At 42.2% G+C, this 27841-nt stretch overlaps 1 protein-coding gene across 1 annotated transcript in view; it reads left to right on the top strand.

The window, feature by feature from the left end:
* The first annotated feature begins 11513 nt into the window (after nucleotides 1-11513).
* Nucleotides 11514-27841, top strand: part of NCOA2 (nuclear receptor coactivator 2) — a 191785-nt gene continuing 175457 nt past the window's right edge. Inside the window, exon 1 of the mRNA XM_018568529.1 lies at nucleotides 11514-11545. The gene's annotated coding sequence lies outside the window, so the exon portion shown is untranslated. The remainder of the gene's footprint in view (nucleotides 11546-27841) is intronic.

The following is a 27841-nucleotide window of genomic DNA, read 5'->3' as shown; positions in this document are numbered from 1 at the left end:
ACGGGCAGTGTGTGCGTGCGCACACCGGCCCGTTTGGCATTTGTCTCCCGAGCATCATTCAAACGATTTTCGGCTGGTTTTCAAACATGCTCCTTAGACAAAAGATGTGCGACCGTACAGTAGAAACGGTCACACGCCTTCATTCACACTGCACGATTCTCGTACGATCGCGGGATTTCCTGCGATTCTCATACGAGAATCGTGCAGTGTATGGGAACCTGAAGGGTCAACTGATATTTTTCTTTACTTACAGTGTTTTGAAATGGACAAAACACAGGGAAATGTGCATGTATTGCAGAGATGTACTGTGTTGCTTTTTTTAGACATACACTTTAAGTAGAAAAATTGTTGTTTACGCTAGTGTTGCGCAATCAAAAATAAATATAAAGAGAAGAGGATGGGATTCAAGCTCTCACCTTCCATTGCTGTAGGTTATAGTAATGGCACAGCTGCATGTTACCCCTGTCCAGGCTTTCCATATTTTTTTCCCCCTTCATTAGTGTTGAGATTATAATTGGCATATGTTATCTCTGTGAAGGTTCTGCGCTTTTGTGACAGGTGAGGAATTATCCTATTAGAAGTAATTGCTTGCAGGCTTGACAGGAAGTTTCTCTATGGACACACTATCGCATTGTACAGAACTCCAGTATCTGCTAAGTCTAGTATGCATGGTTCTAAGTTTTAGGTTTTCCCCTGCTTAGTCTTAGGAAAGGTTGATTTTACCACAATAATAAAGCTGAGTGGTTTACTATCCTTTAAATGCGACTTTTTCTGCTTTTCTGCTGTTTATTTGCTGAATTTAATGATCAATTATGGAAAATATCCTAAGGGAGGTGTCAAATATGCAAGGCAAGACATCCAAGAGTATGTCAGAATTAGAAGCGTTCTGCAAGGAAGAGAGAGTAAAAATTCCTAAAGAGAAGACAGATTGTTGGCACAGCAGTGCATCACCAACTGTGTATCGTGGTGTGCTGCATTGCCAAGAAAAATGGTCATGTGTATTTTGTCATCCTTTGCAGTGCGCTGGCAGCCCATTCATAATGCTTTAATGCACGGTAGGCAACCTCAACACACCAGCTGTTGTGGAACTACAAGTCCCATGAGGCATTGCAAGACTCTAAAACCAGCCATACACCTTACAATTATCTGCAGATTTTCTGTGGTCAGATGGAAAAGGTGCAACAGATTCCTCTATCCACACTTAACTGTGTGGATGGTCCACAATAGTGTATTCCTATCCTCTACCTAAAACGTTTTTGGCTGGACATACACTTGGAGTGTGCTTCTAACTTAGAAAAGCGAGAATAAAGTTTTGATAAATAGGCCAAGCTTTCAGCTGTCATAGTGTTGAGGGAAGGCTCCATCTGTACATGAAAAGCTGTTCCCATTACACTAAAGAACACAGAGCATAGACTGCAGGTCATATAAGGAGCCTCGTAAAGCTTTGTTTAGAAGCATTATTCTGTAATTCAGCTTTCATCGTACAGTACGCAGCTTACTGCTCTCACATCTGAAATGTCTGGTGACATTTAGCATCATTACAGGCCGCGGTTCAGGTAGAAGTGTGTCAGGGATAATATATGGAGAGGGATTAGAGAAGGGCCATGCCGATGACTCTAAGCTCCTTTTGTATCTCAATGGCTTCCTGTGAAGAATGCCTCTAAGTGCTGCTAGGGCAATACATTGTCCATGTAGATCATGGAAGGGAAACTTTCATAGTCATTCAGCACGCTGACTTATTTCTGGCTACAGATGGAATGGCATAAGAACAAGTCTGAAAGTTTCACTCTTATTCATACTATTCAACATGGATCAACTGAAACCGTATGCATTTTGTATAAATGTTTGACTTTCAAGAGGTCTGATCAATTCTTAGGAAAGCTAAGCAGAGAGTCATATAGTGTGTAATTGTCTGACGTCACACGCAAACAAATGTTTTCAGCCCTGCTTCTCCTCCTCCAGTGAATCATTGTTATCTAGATTATGGCACATGTGAAGAGCCCTGGTAGCTCAGCGTATAAGACTCTTCTATAGTGTTTACTGTAGAGCTGCAGCTAACGATTATTTTCAAAATCGATTAGTTGGACGATTATTAAGTTCGATTAATCGGTTAATCGGATAAAAAAATTAAATACATTTAAAAAAATGGCTCCAGTGATGGACTACTAGTCTGTATTGAGATTGTAGTCCATCACAGGAGCAAGCTTGGAGCGGTGGAAGTAAAGAAAAGGAAAAAAAAAGTGTGGTGTGCAATATAGTGAAATGAAAAGTGTAAAATTATACAGCAATTAATGTAGAATGGCACCGCCTATTAAGGACTACAAAACCCAGCAATAGTACATTATACAGCACAATGCAGAATACCACCAGCTATAGAGGAGTACAACAAATCCCAGCAATAGTACATTATATCTGGTAGTATTCTGCATTGTGCTGTATAATGTACTATTGCTGGGTGTTGTAGTCCTCTATAGCTAGTGGTATTCTGCATTGCGCTGTATAATGTATTATTGCTGGGATTTGTTGTACTCGTCTATAGCTGGTGGTATTCCGCATTGCGCTGTATAATATATTATTCCTTGATTTGTAGTCCTCCATACAGCGCAATGCAGAATACCACCAGCTACAAAGGAATACAACAAATCCCAGCAATACATTATACATACAGTGTACAATGTATTGCTGGGATTTGTATTCCTCTATAGCTGATCTAATATACATCACAATGTACCATCAGGTATAGAGGAATACAAATCCCAGCAATACATTATAGAGCACCATGTGTGGGAAAGTGCAGGCTTACCTGAGCAGTCTTCCAGCAACTTGTTTCTGAGATCGGGCCTATTGGCGGCGGCTGTCATTCCCTCACGCCTGCTCCTCCTTACTTCTTCTCCCCGCGCACCTGTGCCGATCGTGGATTTGGGCGAGCACTGAGCGTGAGGCGGGAGGAGGTGTGGATGCGGGCGGGCCTGGCAGCGGCGAGCGTGAGGTGGGGAGGAGGTGTGGCGTGCAGCGTGTGTGGAGCCGTGAACAGGGCCAACCAATCGGAAGCCGATTAATCGATTATTGAAAAAGTTGACAACTTTTTCAATAATCGATTATAATCGATTATGTCGATTAGTTGTTGCAGCCCTAGTTTACTGACAGAGCTGCTTAGATCTCCAGTAAATAATTGTATTTGTCCATTTGTTCTGGTGAGATTGACAAAGGGATGAAGTCCTGGCTGGCATTTAAAGTGCTACAGGTTGGATCGGCCTGTCTTGCCTCATTCTTGTTGTGGCTGATACTGTTTCCTGCCAGCTGGGCATGAGGTTTTGTCATGAATTACTTCTTAGTGAGTGATGTCACTCTGGGTTGGATAGGAAGTGCATTGTTTCATTTGGGTAGACTACTAGGAAGTTGAGGCAAGGTTATAAGTTCAGATTAAATTGTTAAATGGTAACCATATGAAAGCACTTTTTATTTTTTTTCACAAGGACTTGTTATTGACTCATGGGCAAATTGTTAGAAATTATCATGACTGAAGCAATTTGTGTTCCCTGGGAATGATATGAACAGGCATGTGTTAAAATCAGGAATGGGAAAATCCCATGAGGCAGGTAGCCAACGCTCCCTAAAATTTACAGCTTTTGAGAATTTCTCTAGTTGGTGTCAATGGAGCTAGGACCTAGAAAGAAATCCTGCTGGCTCCTGGATTGGACAGACTGGCTCCTGAATTGCACACTGATTTGTCTTCCCCTGATTAAAGTGTTGGTGATAGACAATGTACAGTATAGTCACCAACCCCAGCATGTTTTTTTTGTTAATATGTCTATTTGGTGTTAAATGCTGGTGCCTTTTAATGCTCATGCTGGTGCTGTTTAAATCAGTTTACTCTTTTGTAGTTTAAAGTATGTAAATGTAAAAGTAATGTAAACCCAGTCACTAAAATGTCGTCATATAAGCTTATATTTATATGAGATTTTTGTGACTTTATGATTTCATAACATTTTAATGTCATTTAATTGAAGTAATATGCGGGTTTGTTTTAGATTTGCAGCTTCCAAACACCCCCAAAAATTACCCCTTTTTGAAAAATACGCTCCAAGGTTTAATTTGTTTGCCACTTTTTTAAATAAAGAAACATGCTGATATTGAGGTGGTTAATATTGCGTGCTATTGCAGTCATCTAATGCCTTTTAAACAGATGCCTTTAACAGACTTACCTACCTGGGTTCCCTAATCTGCCCTCCTGCTCAGTCTTCCTGCTGCATTTTCCATAACATCATTCAGAGTGGCAGCAGATGGGCAGAGCTGGGACCTTGCCACACATACTGCAAGCGTTTTTGGTAAAAGAGGTAATTTGGTCTACATGCCTCCATGCAAAACTGAAATATTAGTGTTGAGTTGAGGCATTTTAAACATGGAACTTACTACAAGCTCATGTTTAGTTATCTAATTTGTACTGAGATTATAGTCTATCACGGAAGAAAATTGGACTACTTTACAACACACACAGCGACCATGGGGAACAAAAGTAGCCACCCTCCAGAAGGAAGGACAGTGTCCGCACAACTGAAGTTGGTTAATAGCTATGGTACTGTTAGGGAAGGAGCCAAGTCCCCCTGTTTGCTGGATTGGAACCCAATAGCAGGGAACAATCCCAGAAGGAGAGCAAAGGCTGAGGTACAAGAAAGGATAATCCAAAATGCGTTGTCAGAGTACAGTCCGGGTCGAGGCAGGCAGCGAGTATCATAAACGGTGAGACAAGCCAGGGGTCGATAACCAGGAGATCCTAATCGCAGGGAAGGGAGACAGGAAACAGGAAATGAGGCGTTGTAGCTGCTTAGGGAATGGCAGAATGACTCAGCAACAAGTCTTGGCTCTGGCTGGAATTTAAACCCAGCAGGGGCCAGCGACGCCCCCATTGTCTGAGCAACAGGAAGCCACAGGTCCCTGCGAACCAATGGGACGGTTGGGAGAGAAGGAGTGCTCGCAAGGCCCTCCCCGGCAATGACCAGCACCCGAAGCAACTAAGAAGCCACGGCACTGCCACATGCGCACGTCACGCACGCATGTCATGCATGCGCTCATGTGCACACATGCAGCACGCCGCCGGGCACCAATTCACCCCAAGAAGGACCCTACGATCTCCGTCGCACCCGCCGGACCCCAGGTAAGAGGGCACCCCTGGTCCCATGACAGGTACTTGAATGCATTTTTAAGATTTATTTCCCGAGTTTAGTGTCACTTTAACTCTATTTGTGTGTGTGAGTTTGTTTTTATGTGTTAAAGGCTTAGTCCGCCTTTTGGAACATGTTTAATTTTATTCCAATATTTACTGCATACTGCACACCCAAAGCCCACACTGCTCCTCCTTACTTGACTCATGGGATGCTTCTTCCTAAGAATCCTATTTTTTTAATTTAGCCTTGGCAATCAAGGTCTGGGAATGATGAATGGACGTTAGTACATGTCCCATATACATGTATACCTCTGTATAGACCAGGGACTGAGATTTCACACTGCAAGAGCCTGTGCATTGCACCTGCAACACGTTGATCGAGGGTGCAATACTCTGCAGGCTTCAGTCCACAAAAAAAAATATTCAATGTTTTTTTTGGAAAAGGTAGACTGAGCCATTAACACATATTTTTCATCCTTCCTGTGTTATTGTTATTGCTTGCTGGTATGCCATGAGATTACATTAGAGATCGCAGAAATTTTCAGAGGTCAGTTGGTGGCCTTTAAAAGAGAAGTAAAGCCAATCTTTTTTTTTTGTCTTTTCTTGTCTTTTGTATCATGGGAGTACATTACTGATGTGACCCAAAGTCAGCATATAGTGGGCTACTACCTGCTATATGCTGACAGAGCAGGGCTATGCAGCAGCCGGGAAGGATCCCAGTAATACTGTTGGGCTGCATGGAGCTGTCTGATTGAAAGCTGGCTTTGCCTCTCTAGATCCAACTTTTGGTATATAGAGCCGGCATGTAACAGCTGCAGTGCCCCAAAAGCCAGCACTAAGTATTGGGAAGAGTACATTTTACACTCTTACAGTCTCATTGTCACAGGTCGGCTAGAACTATGAGGTGAGTGGAAATCACTCATCTCATAGTTCTCCTTTAAATACCTTTTTGTAGTATTGTATAGTAGGGGCAACTTATTGTTATAACGTACAAGTTTGTCTTTGATAAAGAAAGATTTTCTTAACCATCAATAATGGGTACAAATTCTTGAGATACTATCAAAATGAGTCATGTGATTCAGAATCTAAAACAGCAGTTTCAGGTGAGTGATGACATCAGCACTCTCCATTAGTGAGTCATAAAGGGTGTCACTTCCTGCCAAGTATCACTTTGCTTTCTTCCCATCACCTATGTACCATTGTCGAGCTGGTTTCCCTTTTAGTAAAATAAACCTTATATTGATATCCTGCCAGAATTTGTAATCTTGTGATGTGCTCCTTACCTCCCAACCTCTTTCATTGTGTTCTGAGCAATCAGCGGCCAGCGAAAGTAAAACTGCAATAACCCACATGAAAATTAAGAGAACGCATTTTAGAGTGCTGCAAACATATGGTAAAGATTTCAGAGGAAAATAGGGAATAAAATGAGGGTTATTTATATGTTGATGAGAAGTCGCTTTTAATGTAAATTAAATGAAGATTCTGCAAGAGAAGAGAGCACTCGTAATTGCTAGTGACTAATTGTAGAGGCACGGAGCCAAGTGCTGCCGGCGTAGAGACTCTTTAATGGATTTGTGAGAAGGTAGTGGCTTTGGAGTCTTGGGTTGAAGTATGCACAGTTGTCCAGCTTTGTTGAAGTAAATCTGCCCATATGATCTGCATTCAGCTTAATGATGCGGAGTGGACAAATGTCCCATGAATACGCAGGCCCCAGCTTGGAAGTAAAACCTTTAAACACGCTGTACAGTAAACTAAACAAATTCTGAAATTGCTCCAAGTCGTCTCCACAATGGATCTTTTAATTGGGTTTCAGGGCTAATTAGCGAAAGAGGTTTTATCTCTCCCAAAGCCTTCGAGCTTGCATTAGCTAGCAAGAGCTGAAGACATTAATTAATCATTAATCAGAGCAGGGCAAATAATTCAACTTTTCAGAGTTGCAGTGAAACTAGTTCCAAGGTCAATATATTACGGGAATATTGCGGACTGTAAGAATGGGCTGTCAAGCTAAATGACATTATTAACCCTTGTGCACTTGAGTGGAGATGTCATTGTATCGCAGGCTAACTGTACTATGAAAATTATACACATGGGACGCTCAGTAGTTACTACTAGAAAATGACAAGGATTGCATGCTTAAAGGAAAAGTATTGGGAGAGTAAAATGTACTCATCCCACTGCAGGTAGCACAGCTTTCTATGAAAGCTGAGTAATCATAAACGGCTGATCACTCAGCTCACGATCATCTCCCTGCCGAGAGCAGTGACTGCCAGTAACCGATCCTCGCAAGGATTCCTTCTTCTCTCTCTGTTCCTCCAGCGCTCATTGGAGGGACAGACATTGAAGAGGGTGCCACAGCTGGCTCTAGAGAGGCAAATCCAGCTGTCAATCAGACAGCAGGGTGGATACTGACAATATTATTGGGATCTTTCCCTGCTGCAACGCTTTTCTGCGCTGTCATCAAATAGGCAGTAGCCCACTATATTCTGAGTTTGGATCACAGGAGGACATTTACTAATATCCTCCTGTGACCCAAAAGAGGACTAAAGCAAAAAAAAAAGGATTGGTTTAAAATAAAATGTGTATTTTAGAGGATATTTTGGATTTTGAGATCCGTTATAATATTGCCTGTAGAGTGCTTTGTGCTCAAGCAATGAGAATTCTACATTGGTTTAAATGGAAGTGTGATAGCAGCGTTATTATTATTGCAGTTATCTTTGTGGCTGAATCTAAATCTCTGGTGTCACTTTCTCAATATCATATACCACGATCGTGTAAACTGTTTGACCTGCCAAAATGTATGTAACTCCGTTCAGCAGATCTTCATGTTCAGTTTACTTTGTCATCTGTTTGTTTGTTGGAATGTGTAAGTGCGTTGTCAGAGGCTGTCCCTGTACGTCCTTCCTTTATTTTGAATGTACTGGCAGTGCACCCTAAAGACGAATTAAACCTTTCATATAAAAACTTGCCAGCAGGTAGGTTCCTTTGGTAGATGAGTCTTCTGCCATTAAAACTCCTTTACTTGCCTGCTAGCAATGTTTTTAATTTTCTCACTGACTGCGGTGTATGCACAGTCCATTGAACAGTCGCTGCCCATTGGATGGATACAGCTGTCGCCATAATGTAGTCTGAGGTGAGGGGTGCTGGTGGTTTATATTCTGGGTGGGGGGCGGAGTTGGGTTTGCTGGGTGCTGAGGATGGGGCGCTTGTGTACAACGCTTGGAGGGGAGGTTGGTGGGGGATCATCTGATTGGCATCCCGCCCAGCTCACTGACATCACTGGTTGCCAGCAGCTGGGCAGGACGCCGGCCAGATTGCTAAGAGCTGGGAATGGAGATGCATATGGCCCTTACATGACCCAAAGAAATGCTGCTTGAGGCAACAGTCTCGTATAGCACCCTATTTTAGTTATATCTGTCTGTGTGTACAATATTTGATTTAACATCTATAACTTCCCCATCCAGCTCCAGGCCTGAGCACATGCAAGATATTTTACAGTATCTTAGTGCAGGACTTCCTGTTCTATGCCACTTCAGTACATTTCAGGCAGTTGTGCTGTTTTTGTATTTTAATACTTTTGTGGACAATTTAAAAAAATGTTTCCCAGAGTTTCAGGAATGTGGAGGTTTGTAGTACAGATAAATGTAACATTGTAAAACTGAATCCTTTGCCGTCTAATACATGCTTTGTGTTCTCTGGCACTGTGCAAGTCAGTGTTTGAGCTTTGCTGCCGTTCTGTAGTTATCTAGAACATGGGGAATGCTGAACTTTCACCTGTATATCCATTCTGTGGCCACTGGATTCTGATTGCATCTAACAGAAAATCGCCTCTATACTCCATTGAAAATGAGTATTAAGGTCACTATTATTCTTCTCCTTCCCTTTATTATCATTATTACAATTATTTATTGGGCCACCCCTAAAATCGTTTTAATAACATTGTGGTACAAGCATGGTAGTCATATGTCTATGGAGAGAGGGAACAAACGTATCTGGCCTCACTTGGAGGGGGAAGAAGAGAAATGAGCGAGGAAAATTCAGCCCAGCCAATTAATGGTCAGCTATGGCCTACAGGTATACAAATGTTCTCTGTTCTATCCATGAATGGTGGATCAGATGATCTATGATGTTTGTAGAAACGTTCACTTCCTCTTTTTATTAGTGACTCTCTTAGGCTAAGTTCACACGGGCGACAGCTTCCACCGCTCTCTGAAAAGCATTCCGCTGTAGATTGCTTTTCAGAGGAGGTGAAAAAGGGGCTGCCCCGCAAACAGGAGGCGATACTGGGGATTTTATATTGTAATACCAAATATCCACGCGGTTGTGGCGCAGTGCCATTCATTGCAATGATCGTGTTTAATAAGCGGCACCGCCTGCAACATGCTTTATATTTTTTGCCACCCAATTTATGTTTGGCCTCGGTGCTGACATTGCAGAAGGCGATCTGGGGAAGGTAAAACCACTGACCCTCTACCTAGGTTTACCGACCCCTTGCCGCCCATGTGAACAAGACCATACAGTATATTATATAGTTGTGTGTCATTTTCAGGCACAGCCAGTATGTCTACTTGAGTTTTAGGGAAGTTGGAAGTGTGTCAAGATTGACTTTGTATCCTTTGTTTAGATTTTGCTGCCTTCTTTTCTGCTTCAATTACAGAATTTAAGTTAATAGGTGGATGGTGCTTTGTATGTAGAATTCCTGAAGTCATGTTTTGTTCCATAAGGACAGAATGTTGAAACAAGAGTAGAAACTTATTAAGCATTTGTGTGCTGTTTTGAATAGATCTTCACATAGTGGCCACTTTATTGAAGTGGCAATCAACTCAGGAGTTAAATCTCAAAAATGCATTCAAGTACCTTAACTATTAACAAAAATGTATCTTATTTGTGTATCACTTGGCTGTAGATCCTCAAATCATCTCTGAATTGGTGCTGATGCTGTCCTTCCTTCTGGAGGGTGGCTAAGTTTGTCCCCCATGGTCCCTGTGTGTGTTGTAAAGTAGTCACCACTACAAGCTTGCTCCAGTGATGGACTACAATCTCATGTTTAGTTTACTAATTTGTGTTGAGATTGTAGTCCATCACGGGAGTGAGCTTGGAGCGGTGACTACTTTACAACACACACAGGACCATGGTGAACAAAAGTAGCCACCCTCCAGAAGGAAGGACAGTGTCAGCACCAATTCAGAGATTTGAGGATCCACAGCCGAGTGATACACAAATAAGATACATTTTTGTTAATACCGGTAGTTAAGGTACTTGAATGTATTTTTAAGATTAAACTCCTGATTTTAGTGTCACTTTAATTATACCTCTCTAATACTGTTTAAAATATATAGTCTGTACAATTCCTAGGCGTGGGGTGGCTTCAAATGTTTCTTAGTTGAAGTTACGTGGCCTAACATTCCTTACACCACTGTACCATTAATCTGAATGGTTGACACAAGACGGGGTATATCTATTTATTCATGCTATGTACATATGTATGTTCCAAGTAGGGGTTTGTCAGGTCAGATTATGCTTTTCCAGTCTTCTGTCCTCCAGTTTTAGAGACTGACTGAGGCCACAGTCCTGTTTTTAGCTGACAGAATTGGAACCAAGCATGTTCTTTTGTTATTATACCCCATTTTGCCAGGGTCCAATGATGGCTTTTTCCACACCATTGTTGTAAAACTAAAGATTAGTTGTAACAACTGCTACCAGTCACTATATGTCAGTCCATTATATTGTCATTGTTTAACATATGTTTTATCAAACAAAACCTTTTTAGTGTGGTAGTATTGCGTTTAGTGGTGTCATTTCTGTGCATTATCATCTGCTTTTTATACTAGTGTGTGATGTCCATTTTCTCATAGTTTGCATCTTTTTTCTCTTTACATAGGTTTCATCTTAACTGGATATAAAGAAATTGACATAAATACAAGCATATTTGTCAAAGTTTCAGGAAAAGAGGACAGGTAAATGTTTTCGCCTATTTCTCTTAGTAATGCAAAAAAACAAACAATCCTTATATTAAAGTAGAACTGTGGTCTCTCATTCAAAAAATGCTACAACACTTAATGATAAGTACATCTGCACTTACCGTTTTCTCTTAGTGCCCCTGCAAAGTCCAACAAATACCTGTTGATTTTACCAATGAAGTCCACCTAATGCATTAGTGTAAGCCAGTTATAGGCATGACTCGTAAAATAACAAGTGAATTGAGACATAGTAAGTAACATCTTGGTCTTAAAGTCTACATAACACCATCGTAAGATATGAGAACACAAACTGGCAGTTAATATGCGAATATTGGAAGATGCTCTCCTAGTTTCTTCCTCCAATCCCCACCTATATTGACATAAATACAAGCATATTTGTCAAAGTTTCAGGAAAAGAGGACAGGTAAATGTTTTCGCCTATTTCTCTTAGTAATGCAAAAAAACAAACAATCCTTATATTAAAGTAGAACTGTGGTCTCTCATTCAAAAAATGCTACAACACTTAATGATAAGTACATCTGCACTTACCGTTTTCTCTTAGTGCCCCTGCAAAGTCCAACAAATACCTGTTGATTTTACCAATGAAGTCCACCTAATGCAGCTTCCTGTGATGGTGTGGCAACAATGCTGCACTGCCCCTTCAGAGCAGAGTTGCCACTCTCATGTAGGCTGTGCCTGTTTCCACTACAGTGGGATTAACAATGTTGTAGGGGACAGGCTATCGGCATTGTCAATGCCGATTTACCAATCTGTAGCTTGTCAATTAGCACCAGGCCAAACCTAGTCCTGCCCACTGCTTTCAGGATTGCCAGCACTGTCTCTGGGGCGGAAACCCTCTCAATGTGAATTGCAGTGTCTGGGAGGTGGAGCGCGTGAGACACAAATTGAAGATTTGGCTCATTCAGGGAAGGTAAAGTAGATTTGTGTTGACTTTATGAGGTTTGTGTACCACATAGTACTGGTTTTCATACTTATTTGGACTGTCATACAGGAGCCTTTCATTGTACTTGAATTCTAGCACATAGCTATGACTTTTCAGGCTTTAAGGAGAGTGTGCTGCATAGCTGCCAATATTTACGTATAATTGCCTGGCCAATTTGCTGCTGTTTATGTAAACTGGACATGCTTAATGATACTTGGGGGACAGCGGATCACTATATAAAATAAACATGTTGATTTTACCGTGCAGATGGCCATAGGAGAAATCCAGGAAAAAGTTCAAGGGACAGATCTTCAAAACTTGGGATTGTGCCTAGAAGTCCCATCAATATTGTTGCCCAATAAGCAGTCTTCTCGTGAAAATGACTAGATTCTCGAAGTCTGGCAAACTCAGTTTAAAACAACAAGTCTAAATTGACCACATAATACAGTATAACACAATGTGAATTTATTGTCACGTGCTTGTGGAAGAGTTAAAAAAAAATGTGTAGGAGCCAAGTGTGGTTTCTGATGATTCCAAAAAGATCATAAAGGGAATATTTAGTATCTTTCTCTCTCTCTCTCTCTTTCTATGATCCTCAACCTGTTCACCATAGATACACATGAAATTATCTAGGTCAGAGATTATGAAAGAGTTGTACAATTAATTTTTAAACCCATCCAATTATGTGGTGGCTCCTATTTCTATAGAAATGCCTGAATTAAATCCATGTGAGGTATACAAATATATCAACATAGTCATTTGGCTTGTTAATCCATCATACAGTGCACTGAAGAAGCTTGGACACTGGAAGTCATGTTATGCTAAGCCCCTTTATACTTGCCCTGAAGGATGACATCACACTAATCTGTACTTCCTGCGTGCGGCAAAACAAGTGTAGACTGACTTACAACAGGGTGTGACTTACAATTCTTTTTTGTATATTCTTTTTTTAAGATATAGACATACAGTCATAACAATAGTGTAAGCCAGTTATAGGCATGACTCGTAAAATAACAAGTGAATTGAGACATAGTAAGTAACATCTTGGTCTTAAAGTCTACATAACACCATCGTAAGATATGAGAACACAAACTGGCAGTTAATATGCGAATATTGGAAGATGCTCTCCTAGTTTCTTCCTCCAATCCCCACCTATACATCCTTTGGTTCAAAGTTCAGAAATTGATATTTTTGAGAAAACTTAAAGTATGTTCAGTGGATTTAGAAAATAAAAAAACAAAACAATGATTACATTTATAATAAAAGCAATTAGAGAGATCAGGTGGGTGAGTGATTTGAGATGGATTGCTTTAAAACTCTAGGTACACTATTGATGAAGTCCATAAAAAGGAAATGCAGGATTTATTTAAAGAAGGTCCCATATTAAAAACCCAATATACCAGGACGTCCTATGAGGATAAGATAGTGTGACTTGCTATTCTGATGACATAAAACATTGACAGAAAGGCATTTCACGTTAGTGTTAAACTACCGTACACTAAGAATAATATATTAACATCTGTAGGAATACTTGACTTAACATCTTAACAGTCTGACAGCTGCCGAAGAGCTCTATTCATTTTCACAAACTGGGCAGACCATGGTAAAGGGGATAATTGTATAAGCCCCCGAAACGTGTTGGCTATTTCTGTACTGTCCCCTCAACCCTATATTTGATAAAGATGTATCTGAACTATTAAATGGCGTTTGGTGCCTCATTTTACTATCCTACCATTTGACCCCTGTTGTTTGAGTGGACAGTTTAACATTTGTAAATCAATTTATGTGCTGGATTTGTGTATGACAGGGGAGGGCTACTTCTGGCCCACCAGCTTTGTGGAACTACGAGTCCTATGAGGCATTGCAAGACTCTGACAGCCACAAGTGATTTGTTGTTAAAGCACAGCTGGAGGGCTAGAGTTGCCCACCCCTGGTATAAGGGGTTATCTACCACCCATTGTTTGGCTGTATGCTACATTAGGTTAGATGGTCTGTGCCCTATCAGGTTGCAGTAGACCAGCTTTGACAGATATTACCCATTAAGACCTCTGAACATACTCTGTTCCTGCTACTATTTTATGATACTGTGATTAGCTGCACCCAAGCTATGTATTCTGTGAGTATTGTATACCAGTACTCCATAAACAAATGGCCAGATTGAGTAACACCACCATTTATGTAAGGAAGGCCAGAAGAACAGAAGCACTTTCCTGAGCCAGGCTAATAGACTGTGCATGGAGGGTCACCTCAATACCTGCATACAATAGAGACCATTCAACCTGCACAGGTTACAAGGTAGACTTGTGATTGATTAGGTCTTTGCCTAATCCCCACAAACATATTCTAAGACATGTGCACATACATAAAGTTGACCACACGATAAGGAAAGCAGACATGTCTTGATCACTTGGCGTGTGTGCAGTAAAAGATCACAACATAGATTGTGTTCAGACTGGAACGGATTTTTGCAAGTTTGGTACGATTCCTTGTTCTCCGTTATTACAAAGATTGGAGAGCTTGTCCTACAAGCACTGAGACGAATGTAGTCCTCAAAGACTGGATCGTCTGATATGCGTCTGATTGTTTCCCAAGTCACCTTACCTTCAACTGTCTGTTGAAATTGTTTTTGCTTTCTTGCGGTCCTCGAAGACATCTTAATGCCATTTCAGCTTAAAAGAATAGCCGCACACTGACAGATCTTCAAATAATGAATCCATTGTTTATTAGTTGCAATCCAAATGTGCTTCCCAATACTGCAAGATTTCTTTTACGGATTTCGCCAGTTAGGCTTAATCATCTTCTATGATGAATAGTGTGTGGCTATTCTTTTAAGCTGAAACTATTAAAGGTGGACACGCACTTGTTCAGCCTGCGCCTGTGGAATCTCTGAGATGGTGATGCAGCCTGAGATTTGAAACGGTGAGATTTGTCTATCTTCATGCCATTGTTCAGAATCTTAGTGCCCCTGGAAAATGTCTGATATCTAGATTGTGTCTTTCTGTTCAAGTTCAGATCATTCCAGAGAGATAAGAACATAGTTTGTATCATTATGCAGATTGCTGTACAGCACATAAGACGTGGCATGGACTGCAGACGGAGGCTCTGGCCTGGCCATATGGCGCTCATAGGTGATCTTGTTGAATTGCAGGCTTAATGTACAGTGCTGTATCAAATAAATGAGCCTGTTCTAGACAGAGATGCGCAAACCTCTTTAGTAAAGATTGCCATTGTTCACAAGCTGTATTTCTCTGCTTGCGAATTAATCACTTTTTACGGCCTTGTGCAATGTGATCACAGCACATCGTCGAGAGGTAAAATCAGGTTACACACAGAAGCAAAGGGTGCTGTGAGACATAATGTAATGTCCCTTCTCTTCTTAAAGTAAATAGGTTTTATCTGTTCGAATCATGACACAATGTCCTTACGCACAGAAGTAGTGGCTGAATACACACAGTACTTTTCTGTACTGTTAATAAGCTGTTAAAGTGAGATGAAAGTAGGAGGAAAGAAACACCTTAGCATCTTGTGTTATATCAGATCAGCCATTACAAAGGAGAAATGAAATGCAAATGCCAGTATTCCTGAACTGAAATCATTGCCTAAATGTAAAGCAGGTTATCAGCTTGCCTGACTGAACAAAAAAAAAAAAAGCATGATTCCCCCATCGATGCTAAACAATGTGGATGGGGGAATCTTCCCCACCAGCTTTTGTTTCCTGACAGCCGGCACTCGCCGCTGTCTGAATGCACAAACAGTGGCTGCAGCTGATTCGCTCCAGTCACTGGCTGAAAATGTTTGGCCTTGCTCCTTCAACAAAAGTGGATTAACAAATGGACTTTTCTTGAATGGAGGTGGGACTGCAGGACCTCACACTGCTCCGATTTTGAGTCCGCAGGATTCGGCCGCAATTTAAGCAGTGTTTGGCCATCTTAAAGAAGCAGAAATGTTATTAACCCTTGCAGTGGCAGGATCACCAGGTGCAAATAAAGGGAAAAAGCCTGAGCAAGGAAAACGAATGCAGCTACCATAACTGTGGACTGGGAAGCTCTGTATATTACATTGTTGGTCATGGTTTTATGTGTGATACATGTTCAGTTGTATGTGTCTCTCAGATGATTCTATGGTCCAGTGTCTGATATGCTTGAGGGCCTTTTCCATAGAATTGTTTTGATGTATTTTTTTATGAGGTAGGTTGCCAGTTCTTTCCTCAACTCTCCCCATTACATGAGTTTGAGACATGCAGGATGTGATAACTAGGGATGTCCCGAAACCACTTTTTCAAGACCAGGTACAAGTACTTCCCCTCATGTACTTGCCGATACCATTTACCGATACTTTTTCTTAAAGGGACAGATGGCATTTAAAAAAAAAAACAATACAGACTAATGATTTTAGGCCAATTTCTTTATGATTATGAAGAACTTTAATTTAACACTGTTTTAGAACAATAAAACATTTGTATTTGCTTTCACACAGCTGTAGTGAAACTACAAATCTGATCATGCATCTGCCTCTGGGATCATTTAACCTATCCATGTTAGGAGGGCAGAATTGTAACTCTATTACTGCAGTGTACTGGAAGTGTGTACTATGGATCATTTAACCTGGTACACACTTCCAGTACACTGCAGTAATAGAGTTACAATTCTGCCCTCCTAACATGAATAGGTTAAATGATCCGTAGTACAACTACATATTATGTACTATGGATCATGATTTAACCTATTCATGTTAGCAGGGCAGAATTGTGAGCGCCTCCCACAAGCTGAGCACCGAGACGCGATGCAGCGCCTATTCATGTTAGCAGGGGATCATTGTAAATCTATTGCTGCAGTGTACTGTATATGTATTACATATACAGTACACATTCCTAGTACACTGCTGGCAATAGATTTATAATGATCCCCTGATTCTTCACACTCCCAACCGTTTAACTTACTGCTCGGTGTAATATTGCTCTGATCCCTGGTGCTTCATGAGATGCTTCAGGATGTGCCTCACGCTAGTGCTGTCGTGTTCGGCGCTCGTCGGGAGAGCATCGCACGCGTCACTGCTGGACCTCCATGTGGGGTCCTAATTTAGCTGCCCGGAGGACCCCAACATGCGCGCTACCTCTGGGCAGCCTGCAGATACAAAAAAAAAAACAACATACCGCAAGCATCGGCGCTATGTATCGTACAAGTACTTGTGAAAATGCCCTGTATCGGTCCCGATACCGATGCTAGTATCAGTATCGGGACATCCCTAGTGATAACACATGTGCATTGCTAATCTGTACACACATAATAGGGTACTTTTAGACTGGAGCATAAAAAGTTAACAGCATGTCTTTGTAGTGTTGGGGGAAAGCCATGCAAGAACATGCAAACTCCATGCAGACAGTGTCGTGGCCTAGATTGGAACCAAGGACCCCAGTGTTGCAAGGCAGAAGTGCTAACAACTAAGTTAGAACAGCAGACAGCCACACACACAATACTGGCAGAGCTGATGGCTAAGAATTTGTTTTTAATCTTCATTTTCTACACCAAAGAAAACTGAATATTTTTCATAAATTATTTTCTTTTGAGGTGTCGGATCCAAAATTGTTTAATTGTCACCATGACAGATGAGAACAACTCTTCCATGCGAGTGACAGCTATGAGGGGATTTCCACTCACTTCCTGTTGTGTCTCCAGCACAGGAAATAAAACCACACTAATGGGACTCAGACAAGTTTTTTTTCCTTTAGTTGATGAGCTTTAAAGTGACATTAAACCCTCAGATTTTTTAACATAAAACAATACTGTAATGTGTGCCTTACTGTAATCCATGGTTGTTTCCCTTCTCTTTGCTGCTCTTCCTTTTAAATCTGTATATGCTCTCATGCTGGGGGAGAACTTCTGTTTTGCAGCAGACTGCCTTGTCTCTGAAAGGGATACATGGTGTCTGTGTGTAGGTTTGTAACCTGAGCCAGCACTACAGGAAGAGGCACTCAGCTGCAAAGGGAAGTTCTCCCCAAGCATGAGAAGACATGAGGATTTAAAAGGAAGAGCAGCAAAGAGAAGGGAAACTACCATGGATTACAGTAAGGCACACATTACAGTATTGGTTTATGTTAAAAAATCTGAGGGTTTATTGTCACTTTAAACATAGCTACCCCATCCAAAATGCAAAACTGCATTCTTCTTTGGTTTGGGACTGCAGATTATGTCTCATGGCACTGTGCTCTGTGTCCCCGCCATCATGGTGTGAGTAAGGCACCAATGGACTCGAGAGAGAAGGCTGTGGAGGGACACTGGTCTATATTGTACACTGCCTGATACCCGTATTTCTGGACCATGGAGGGGTGTGGTAACAAGAACTGCTTAGAGATGCAACTATTATCACACACAGGGGTTTTCCACAATTTTGGACAATCTGTTTTTTTTTTTTTAGCGCATAGCTGAAAAGAGGAACTTGGACCAATTGTATGCCAGTAAACCACACTGACTGTGAAGAAGCAACTTATTCTGATGGCACGTCACTCATGTAGTGGGCATTGTTCTCCATGAGTCATCTCATGCCTGCCTGTGGTCACTCTTAAGTTTAGAGCCATTCAGAGGACCTCAGGCAGTCTGGTGAAGAATATGAAAGTCAAACTGGCCAGCAGCATCTTCCAGGAAGATGAATGCAAACTTTTCCTGGTTTAAAAAATATTATTAACCCTTGCAGTGGGTCTATACCCCACACTGCAAGGGTTAACTGCTACAGTCTAGGGGCCCTCCAGCCTCTCTCCTCCTCCTCTGCAGCAATGGATTGTCCCTCAGCATCCTCACATCCAATACACAGTGTAGGACATGATGACTCAGGGACCTTAGACTGCTACAGTAAGGGGGGAGAGACCCTGGAAGGAGCAGTCTAACAGCAAGCCAACTCGGAGGATCCGGTGAGTATAACTTTATTTTCCTTCCTAGACCAAAACGAGCAGTTAACCCTTGCAGTGCCGGGGTAGCCCCACTGCAAAGGTTAATAGTATTTTCCCCCAGTGTTCTGCTCTAAGGTGTACTAATCCTTTAAAGTCAAAGTGCACTTATCAATTTTTTTACTTGTCCTTAACCCCCCTCCACCTTCACCCTACTGCATACTTACCACGGCTCACTGCAATGTTTATAATCTTGGAAATATTCTTTACACTGGCTGCTTCAGTAATCAATTCCTATAGGAATGTCTGCGAGCACTTCCAGGCTTTGGCGGCGGCCCCTTTCGAAGCCTGTGGGGAAAGTGCACTTATCCTTTGTGTTTTGTACACACACATGCTTGAATAAGCTCATAAGTGAACATGTTTTCCTAACAATAATGCAGGATATTAGATCAGCAAGAACTATTTAAATTGCATATTATGCATTCCACAGTTAACTGAACACTGCCCATTATGCAATGAAAGTATTGTTTCTGAAGTAGTCGATCAATGTTTACCAGCTGCATTGTCTCCCTGAGTGGTGATTATTATTATATAGGATTTATATAGCGCCAACAGTTTGCGCAGCGCTTTACAGTATAAGGAAGACATTACAGTTACAATACATTTCAAGACAAGATGGTAAGGAGGGCCCTGCACCTGAGGGCTTACAATCTTAAAGGGAGGGGCAAGTGATACATCAGGAGGTAGCTGTGTGGGGATGAATTGTTTGTGAAAGTGATAATTCAGTGGTTAGGTTGAGGTGTTGATGTTGAGGCTTTCATGCATACTATCTCCACCCGTAAAAAAAAAAGGTTTTGTGGAGTCTGAAGGGTTAATTTATTAGGTGTAAATACCGGTTGCCTCTAGGGGACCCTTCTTATTCATCTTTTATAAGGCACTTTTCCTAACGGACTTCTGCAGTCTTATCAGAAATTCAGGTGGATGTATTTCTAATTGTACTCATTGGGAATACTCGTAGAAGACTTGTCTGTGCTATCTAACCCGAGAGGCATTGGAAGGTGGTACAATGAGACTGTTACTAGGTCGGATCACAATCAGGGTCCTGATCTGGTAGCAGATAACACATAAGATCAATGAACCTTTCTTGCTTTTTTGTACATACAGAGGGTCTGAGAGCCAGAATGGTAAGAGGGTCAGACACACCTCCCAGGTTGCTGACTGTGACTCATCCCTTATGGAGCAGTTTAGTCAGAGGTATGGGTCAGAAAAAGCTAACCTCAAGACAGGGAACGTCTGCTGTGCTATTATCTCTATTGCTATAACCTATAGTCTCTGGAAATCCTTTATGTGTTAAATCCCAACTCCACATTCAAATATTGCCAGGTTTGATTACTGCATTGTTTAACCTACAAGTCAGTTTTGATGTCACATGTTTGCATGCTTACAAAAATAAATAAATACAAGCTTCAGTATTTCATATGTAGATTTATAGATTTGTTTTTTCTATCTTGACAGAAGGACTGCAGAGATAAGATCAACTAGTAACATAGAGAATTTGTCTTTCTGCTGGTCTGTTCAGGCTGGTAAACTTGTGTGGAGAAAATAGGACAGTAAGGCATAATTATTTTGCCCCAGTTTTTAACTGGAAGCACAGCCTGGACATACAATGAGCAAAGATGGCTGCCCTCTGTTCATATATACCAGTAATCTATAGACTGAAAAGAGACTAGATTATGTTGAAGCTGAACTCTCAGGTAAATACACAGATGCTATTCATTTAGGAGAACTGTATTGTTGACTGTAGGGCACAGAGAGTTCATTCTGGAAAGGAAGGGTTATGCAGCTACCCTCAGGTGATTGGACACTAGTGATGGGCTCGGGCGTGTTCGCAGCTCCATGTGCCGAGCCCGCCATAGCTTCCTGGCGGGCTCGGCGCGTGGAGCTGCGAACACGCCCCGAGCCCATCACTAGTTAGGACACCCCTTTATAACCCCTCCAACTTCCAGCCTAACACTTGCTTGTGTCTTAGGTGATAGACAGCTTCTTTCTGCACGGAGAAACTTCCTTTTTCTGCACTTCTGCTCAAGGCATCTCTATCAAGTTTCCCTATGCTGCTCACAGCCACTGCTGCACCTAACAGCTATCTGGATGACAAAGTCCAAATCCCATTCGCACTGCCACGGTCTCAAAACCACAAGGTATATGTGGTGCCCAGGTGACCACACGGATGGCAAAACACTAATAGTAAATAAAAGTAATTAACTGGCACACACTTGAAGTGTTTTTAAAGTATTGATATGTATCCCTGTGCGGACCCGAAATGTTAGCACCGTATGACAGTATGTGACATTGGGTATTGAATAAACATATCAATACTTTAAAAACACTTCAAGTGTGTGCCGGTGAATTACTTTTATTCGCTATCTGGATGAGTTTTCTCCTTGGCAGGGTCTTTCTTTCACTGGAAAAGCAATCCCATTTGTCCACTCCCATGCTCGGACCCTGTGGTCCTGGTCTGTGCGATCATGCACTTTTGCAAGGTGCTGGGTTTGATTGTGGTCACCTCCTGAGGCAGGCACCCATGCACAGTTTTACTCCAAGCCATTGCAACTAAGCCTTCTGTCTGCATCTGCATATTCGCTTGCCCAGCAAAGCCAGGCTTGCCCCGGCATGGTGGATTTCCAAACACACGTTGGAATTGGGGGAATTGTTCTTCCTGATGGTCTAGATTAGAAGGTGCTCACAATGGATGTGAGCATAACAGTCTGGGAAGGAGTTTAGGGAAATCGCTCGCTTCAAGGGACCTGGTCGGTGGAGGAATCTCATCTCAATAAACATACTGGAGCTAAGGGCAATTCAGTTGTTCCTTCAGTACTGGACCAGAATAGGATTCAGTTGGACAAATCTTCGGCTTTGGCTTACATCAGCCATCAGGGAGCCACCAGAAGTCGCGCAGCTCAAAGAGAAGTGGACCTGATTCTGGCTTGGTCAGTTCACACCGTGGCCCTGCCTGCTGTGTGCATTGTGGGCATGGGAAACTGGCAGGCGGACTTCCTCAGTTGTTAGGCCCCATTCACACCTAGGCGTATTGTAATATGCGCGTCTGTCGCGCGACCGTCACGCGGTTTTTTTTACCGCGATTCGCAGTAAAAAAGTTGCGCGACCGTCGCGCGATTCCAAAGGCTACTTGGCTGTATCCCAATAGAAAACGCCCTACAAAACGGCCCAAAGTAGTCCCGGGACCTTTTCAGGCGTGGGCCGTTTTGTAGGGCGTTAGGGACGGGCGGAAATACGCCTAGGTGGGAACGAGGGCATTGACTACAATGCTATTTATTTTTTTGACCGCTTTGTAGCGCGTTCGTCGAGCGTAGGACGCGCTACAAAACGGTCAGGTGTGAACGGGGCCTTAACATCTGGCCCCCAGAGAATGATGCTACTGGCATACAGGTTCAATAACAAACTATACCGTTTTTTTGCCGTGAAGTTGGGGCAGTTTTGGGATGATTCAAGCCCATTTATTGTGCACTTTTTAAAATGTTATTATTATTTCATTATAATATTTAATGAAATAACTATACAACTCACCATAATGCAGTATCAGTGGGAGCCCTGAACTTGTTTTCTTGCTCTCAAATGGCCAGTGTAGGCTCTCAGGTGATCAATGTGTGCTCTCAGATGGTCAGTGCAGGCGCTCAGGTGATCAGTGGAGGCTGTCACCAGGGGCCTGGAGAGTCTTACAGGCGGCTACAGGCGCAGCAGACATGGCTCTCTAATCAGGCAGCCGCTAGAGGTCCCAGCTGGCGGCCTTCTAATATGCCTGATTATAGGGCTGCCTCTGCCTGATTGTAGCCGGCCCAGATTGCCATCGGGAATACCGAGGCTCCACACATTCCCTATGTTAGCCTGGCCGAGGCCCGTCGGCTGCGTCCCGGTAGCTGACAGGTCATGGACCGTTACCGACCTGGGGGTTGGGGACCCCTACTCCAACAAACAGATTTTACAGGTAAGAAAAAAAACCTTTTACCTGCCACAGGGATCTGTATTTATGTCCATCCTGTCCTGAGATGTACAGCTCTAGCACACTTCACAGTCATGTCCGGCAGTAGAGTGGACTTGATTTTTCTCTGCTGTGGTTTAACTTTCGGTTACAGGTCTCCCAAAGATGAGCTCTTCCCTCACTTGGACTGGGCAGTGAAAGGAGAAGCGCTAGACTGATGAGCTCTTATTTCTTGTACTCTGCTCTCTCCACCTATCAGCATGGCTCTTGCACAACATAGTGCCTAATTTGCCTCATCTTATGCTCCTGTAATGCCCTGCACAGCAGTACTCAGACTAGGAGAGCAAAGGTTGAGCACCAGGAGACAGGCTCTGCTACATAAACGTGAAAAACCTCTGCCAGGAGGTGAGACCAGAGTAAAGCATAATGATGTCTTATCAGGCTGCTTCTGTTTCTTTATTTAATTAGCAGGCTGCGGGTGTATTCCTGGTCAAGCTTGGCTGTTGCAATGGGGGTCAGGACCTTGCTATTCTGTCTGGAAGGGCTGCCTATGTTACAAATCAAGCTATGAAGAATTAAAAACTCTTTGGCAGGTATCCAGTTCACATATGTATTTCAGATATGGTGTATCATTTATTATGGCTGCATAATACTTATAGATTCTCTGGAATTTGTGCATCTCTTTGGAATATCTACAACAACAAAAAATGTATCCTTAGTATTGAGCTCATGGATCCGGCAGCTGCAGTGTAAAATGATGAGGCCACAGGTTGTAAATGTATTAGATCCCGAAGGCTGGGTCTGACTTCTAATCTGTCTTCTGTGCTTGCACAAATGAAGGCTTGTGTGTCGCCTCTATTCTGTGGCTAGTAAATTGCCTCCGTGTGACCTAAAAACATGCCATGAACATATTCTTCTTAAAGGAACTGTTGCTTCCAATTCTTTTCTTCTTATTATTCTTCTTAGTCTAAGCTTTGAACTAGAAGGAATTGAACTGGTGTTACATATACGAAAAAGTAAAAAAAAAAATGAATTTCTAGTGCCACACATTCCTGTCACTTGTATATTATCACATAAATGTGTGTAAAATCAAGGGTATGGACTATGGTTTAATGCCTTTGTGCCCTGATGTAAAATACGAACCCTTCTCCTGTTCCATTTAAACATTATTGCTGCCATACACATAAATGCCTTTATAGAACATCATAAACCCGTGTGCATTAAACCCTATTCTAGCCTATTTGTAAAGGAAGAATTCGTCCACACTCGGTTCCACTCTGAATCAGTTTACTGATCGTTCGTCAGTGATGCGGAGTCCTGTCCGTGGTCTCGGACATGTTTCACACAGTTTGTGCCTGCGGTCCAGTCCGGTGCGATCAAAATAGTGCTTGCAGCATTTTGATCGCACCGCACAGGACAGCAGGCACAATGTGCCTTGCGATCCCATGCGGCCGATCGCATTGCGGCTAGAGGGCGTGGCTACGGTGCCATTCACTTCAATGGCCCGCCACGCCCCCTCCTGCCGGCCGCAATGCGATGAAGTGCGTTCTGGCCAGAAGTCATAGAGATTCTAGCCTAGTTGCTATGTAAACAGTAATGATGATATGGTGAGGAGCATTTTGTAATTCATCTTTGACTTTGAGGTGGGCATTCAGGCGGCATACGACCAGCACTGGTTCTTTGCTGATTTTTTTGCTTTTGTGTTAATAATTAGATGATTACAGTAGTGGTGCCATCAGTCATATTTGGTAAAGTGTTTCTTATTAACAAAGCAAATTTATAACAAAAAGGGCATAAGGGACCCGTTTGTTATCTGCAGCCTTGAAATCAAACATTGTTATCTCTGCCCCTTGTAACATTTTTCTAACCTTGCAACTTTATCAGTTTTAAAATTAGAACAGTTACTTCCATTGACTTTAGGAAGTCACCATGTCACCCCAAAATACAACACGGAAAAGGATAAGTGTAGCACATCACTCTAGCAGAGGATTGTTTGATTGCAGCACCTTCCCTGGTGGTGTGCCTTCTTAGCTAAAACTATAAACACTTTAGCAATTTTTTCATCACAGCACTACCCTTAACCTGGCCGTTCAAGTATCAACATGTTCTTACAATGTTCCACTCTGTCTCTCACTCCTTCCAAGTTACTTCAAAACCAACTGTCTGCAAAATATCCTCAAGATGTAAATGGCTGATTCCCTCTTCTGTACAAATTTCCCACTTCACCCATTTTTGTGCATGAGAATCTTAAAAAAAAAATCTAAATCTACTGTCCATTTTATACTTGTCATTTTTGTTGTTGCTTGTCAGCCACAATCACAAATATGTATGTAGGGGCCAGTCATAGTGGCTTCTCTATGGAGAAGCCAGTGATTAGTTTATTGTCATGACCAAGACTTTTTTAAAAGCCAACAGGTGTAGGAGACGCGACTTTCAACAACCATGCCCTACAGCCTGCTGATATTACACCGTTCACACCCGATCCGTTGTGATCCGATGTGCTCCGTTTGTTTAACGCATGCCAATGGAAGGTAACCACTGGGTGTGAATGGGACCAGTTCACTCTGCTCCATTGCGTTGTATTACGTTGTGCTGAACAAAAAGTAGTACATGCACTACTTTTTTTCAACGCAACATAATACAATGCAGTGGTGTGAACCAGCCACATTCCCACCCATTCATTTTGTTGTAGCCCTTGTATTAGCATCCATTGAAAAACGGATCGCAATGCAATAGATTGGAAGGAAATCAGAAGGTGCAGTCACAAGTCAACTGACCCCCTGTTGACTTCTGATCTGGGTATGAATTCTAGACTCATTCACCTAACCAACTGCTCAGTGTCTGCAACGATCCCTACACTGGCTTTCAATAGTCCAAAGGATACAATTTTAAATATTAACAATGACTTACAAAGCCATCCACAACTCTGCCCCCAGCTGTATCTTAACCTGTTCTCAAAGTATCACTCTAACCGTCCCCTCCGCTCATCCAAAGACCTCCTGCTTTCCAGCTCCCTTGTCAACTCCTCCCATGCTCGCCTCCGGGACTTCTCTAGAGTCTCTCACATCCTCTGGAACTCTTTACCTCAACCTGTCCGTCTGTCTCCCACTCTGACTGCCTTTAGGTGATAGACTAAGACTCATCTCTTTAAGGAAGCCTATCCCACCTCAAACTAATCACTCAACCATCACGTTCTCATACAATTCATCGCCACACAGCTACCTCCTCATGTATCACTGGCCTCTCCCTTTTAGATTGTAAGCCCTCACAGACAGGGCCCTCCTTACCATCTTGTCTTGATTTGTATTGTAACTGTAATGTCTTCCTTATACTGTAAAGCGCTGCGCAAACTGTTGGCGCTATATAAATCCTATATTATTATAATAATAATAATAATAATATGAACAGGCCCTTAGGGATAGGACTCATTTGGTTTGAGTGATGAGATGAAATCTGGATCCTGCCTAAATTGGCACATTGTAACTATCAGCAGGTTCTTGAGGGACTGGGTAAATCTATACATAAAACGGAACCCTTTTTTGAAGACGTTATAGACAGAATAGACTTGTGTATGCTCATCTGCACCCCTCCTTGCTTTGTTTTTTTGCTTTAACACTGTCCTAGTAAAGAAGAACATTTTGCATTGTGAAATAAGTAATCAGTGTGACAGCAGGAGGAGATAAATGCATGCACTTTACATTAAACGCAGTCCCCACAATATTGCCTCTATACAGTCGTCATCACGACTAGCGTATTACTTGAATGGGGCTGCCTGGGAGGAACACATTATCCCCAACAGTAAAAATTCCCAAAGAGATCATATTATCCAATTTTCCTGCAATCTGAAGAGCTGCGATGTAGAAGTGTAAAAATTGTTGTGTGCTTCTTGTACCAGAGTGCCTGCTGTGTCTGAGGACTGCCTGTATACTCGCATACATATCGAACTGAAAATGCTCAACGTGAAGCCTCTTCAGTCTTGGAGGAACTAGAGATAGTTACATGAAGATTATTCTGATAAGTAATACATGAAAAGTGTTCCTTTTTTACTTGCTTTATGAAAGGTCACTTACATAAATCTCTGACCATAGGCAACCTGCATTTCCACCAAATGCCACAAAAACATAAACTTGTCATATTCTGATATTGTGGATCTTAAGGTCAAACGTGAGAATTTTGGAGCAACAATTACCTGCACAATTGTTTATAAAAAAACTTCAGCATGCTGGAAAATGTTAGGTATTTAAATACAAGCAGTGCCCAAGTTACATACATCTGACTTACATACGACTCCTACTTACAAACAGAGGCTATTACTGTACAGCAGGGGTATTTGTAATGCTACCGCGCTCGTGCTGACGAGGAGTGCCCACCTTTTTGGGTCTGGTTCGTAGTACTGTACGTACATTACAGGAAGTTGGCTCTTGTTAGACGTGCAGACGAGGGGTGCCAGCCTCTTCTTCCAGGTCACTGTGAGGTTTTTACTGCTGTCTGTATTCTCATTAACCACTTAAAGGCCATGGTGTTTCACCCTGCGCGGCAGTGCGGCTTACACATCCTTTGCAGAAGACGTGTATCCAAACCTCTGTCATTGTCCTTAGTGGTGAGACAAGTTGTTTTACATGCTAGTTTGTGAGTGTGCCATGATGCCTTTCTACTGTTCTACTGTTCAAAGCCCATTTCGTGTGCACCTTACTGTACAACTGGTAACAAATTGTTTAGTGCGTTTGTCGTTTGTTTTGCTGCACCGGAGAGTGACACTGAATGCAGTAAGTGATGTTATATACACCACTTCCTGCATTCGGGGACAGGAAGAGAGATCAAAGGGATGATCAAGTAATGATCTCCCTTTGATCTGCTGTTAGAGCGTCGCCGTGCCGGTCCCAGCCGCACCGGCCACATC

This window comes from Nanorana parkeri, unplaced genomic scaffold (assembly GCF_000935625.1).
Source record: "Nanorana parkeri isolate BGI_ZX_2015 unplaced genomic scaffold, ASM93562v1 scaffold1202, whole genome shotgun sequence".
NCBI lineage: Eukaryota > Metazoa > Chordata > Amphibia > Anura > Dicroglossidae > Nanorana > Nanorana parkeri.
This window is presented reverse-complemented; position numbering and strand designations above follow the sequence as displayed.